This window comes from Salvelinus namaycush, chromosome 39 (genome assembly GCF_016432855.1).
Source record: "Salvelinus namaycush isolate Seneca chromosome 39, SaNama_1.0, whole genome shotgun sequence".
In the NCBI taxonomy this organism is placed as follows: Eukaryota; Metazoa; Chordata; class Actinopteri; order Salmoniformes; family Salmonidae; genus Salvelinus; species Salvelinus namaycush.
Window position 1 is genome coordinate 9,027,878 of NC_052345.1, and position 2,947 is coordinate 9,030,824.

Consider the following 2,947-nt stretch of genomic DNA (forward strand, 5'->3'; position numbering starts at 1 on the left):
TAAGATACGGTTGCAGAAACATTATGTACAAAATAAGTTACAAATAACGCGCAAAAAAACATAATAGCACAATTGGTTGTGCGCCCGTAAAACCGGCACCATTTTACACAGGTCCAGAGTATAGACACCGTTAACATGTTGGATTAAGTCCATAGAGCTCAAAAGATTCATCAATTCAATGGCCTTGAAGACAGTCTTTTTGTTAATTAACATGAATATTAAAATCGCCCAACACAATGATTTTATCATAGTTTGTAATGAAGTCATTCACGAGAAAGGCTTTACTAAAGATTGCTCTAACATTTAAAAGCACCATATTCAATGACTGTGGGCCACTCTATCCCTGGGGCATCTGCCTCGATGTAATCATTATGATTGGACCCTCAAATTACCAATTGGGGCCCAAGCCGGTGTAGAGCGAGGCTCCCAGCTCCCTTTGGTAGCCTGAAAGGGGGTTGTAGGAGTTTTGGTCTTGGATGATGGTGTTGGCTGACCAGCAGACAGGGACTAAGACCAGGAGGGCAGTGATGAGGAAGACAACGCCGCTAGCGTTGGATACCTTGGCCTTGGACCTCTCGTCATCCACTAAGTTGATGCACTTCCCCCCGGCGATGCCCAACAAGATGGCGTGCACTCCGGCGATGATTAAGATGATGGTCAGAGCCTTGGCGGCCTGCAGGTCCTGGAGCAAGGCCAGGAGGGAGTCGTAGACCTTACACTGCCTCTGGCCCGTGCACCATACACCCTGTCAGATGACCTGAGCGGTGAGGGTTTGGTGTGAGATGAAGGCTGTCGCCTTCCACATTGGCAAAGCACAGATGATGATACATCCCAGCCAGCCGATGATCGCCAGGGCCGCGCCCAGCATCTGTAGCCCAGCTGACATCATCCTGATGGAACCCTGGCAGTCTGGACGGACTGAGCTGATAGAGGGAGTGATTGAGAGACAGAGAGGAGAGAGTATAGTCTGTACAGTGGAGAGGTTGTCAATGAAGAACTAACTTCCTCTACGTCTCTGAAAACAGGGTTACTGTGAAAAAGTGACAGAAATGGCAGGAGTTTTGTCATCTTTCTATCTCTCTGTATCTCTCTTTCTCTCAAGTGAAACTATTTTCCAAAGGTATCTCATCGGACCAGATTACACTCCTAACTAAAACACACCCCACACACATACGCACACACCCCATGCACATGCACACAGACAGACGGACGGACGGACAGACAGACAGACAGACAGACAGACAGACAGACAGACAGACAGACAGACAGACAGACAGACAGACAGACAGACAGACAGACAGACAGACAGACAGACACATAGAGATTTCAAAGCCTATACCTCCATTACATAATGAGGTGTGTTTTGGCAACAGGAAGTGACATGTATGCTGAGACCCGCACAAAGCTGAGCGAGCGTTCTATGGTGTCAATAATTAACTAAGGCCAGGACCTTCAGCCCTTCAGCCCTGCTGCTGCTGCTGTCCCCTCAGAATTACTCTTAAATCTGTCACACACACACAGGCACACTCTCGGATGCACACACATGCACACACACAACCGTTCAATCTTTCTGCTAGCTGCACACTGTCTGTCGCACACATTCACCGTATACGTTAAATATGGCTGCTGTATGCTGATTACTGTACTGGGGGGGGGGGCTCTCTCTCTCTGTCTGTCGCTCTGTCGCTCTCTCTCTCGCCCTCTCTCTGTTTGTCTGTCTCTCTGTCTCTCTCTCTCTTTCTGTCTCTCTTTCTGTCTCTCTTTTTTTCTCTCTGTCTCTCTCTCTCTCTCTCTCTCTCTCTCTCTCTTTCTCTCTGTCTCTTTCTGTCTCTCTCTCTCCCTCAACATTTGGGGAACCAATTAGAAAGCTGGTCCCTCGATCCCATATTTACCATAATGCTATAATATTGATGGATATCCTACATCAGTTTTAGCTGTATAAACACTTCCCTGTTTGATATTCGAAAGTCTGATTCCATAGCTCACTTACAGTGTAAACTCTGGAGACCTCCCTCAGCTCAACATTATGTAGTTATCTCAATGTATTCCATCTAGAGTGGAAACCTCCCTCAGCTCAACATTATGTAGTTATCTCAATGTATTCTATCTAGAGTAGAAACCTCCCTCAGGCCAACATTATGTAGTTATCTCAATGTATTCTATCTAAAGTGGAAACCTCCCTCAGCTCAACATTATGTAGTTATCTCAATGTATTCTATCTAGAGTGGAAACCTCCCTCAGCTCAACATGATGTAGTTATCTCAATGTATTCTATCTAGAGTGGAAACCTCCCTCAGCTCAACATTATGTAGTTATCTCAATGTATTCTATCTAGAGTAGAAACCTCCCTCAGGCCAACATTATGTAGTTATCTCAATGTATTCTATCTAGAGTGGAAACCTCCCTCAGCTCAACATGATGTAGTTATCTCAATGTATTCTATCTAGAGTGGAAACCTCCCTCAGCTCAACATTATGTAGTTATCTCAATGTATTCTATCGAGAGTAGAAACCTCCCTCAGCTCAACATTATGTAGTTATCTCAATGTATTATATCTAGAGTAGAAACCTCCCTCAGGCCAACATTATGTAGTTATCTCAATGTATTATATCTAGAGTGGAAACCTCCCTCAGCTCAACATTATGTACTTATCTCAATGTATTCTATCTAGAGTAGAAAACCTCTCTCAGCTCAACATTATGTGCTTATCTGAGTTTATTCTGAGTGAACCAGGTAAATCACATGGGGTACCAGGTAGTCATGATACAGTAACTCACACTGCCACCTACTGGTTGATAATGTAAGTACCACTATCTCTTTTACAAGCAGGATTACATCTGAGTAACATTGCAAGGTTGATCATTTCAGAAATGTAAAACAAGCATTAGATGATCAATGGAAATGTTATATAGCTCATTGCCAATTCACTGATTTGTATGCTCTTCTT

General features: G+C 44.1%; 1 pseudogene; it reads right to left on the minus strand.

Moving 5' to 3' along the window:
- Positions 1-388: 388 nt before the first annotated feature.
- On the minus strand, positions 389-889 carry LOC120032671 (annotated as a pseudogene).
- Between the last annotated feature and the right edge of the window lie 2,058 nt (positions 890-2,947).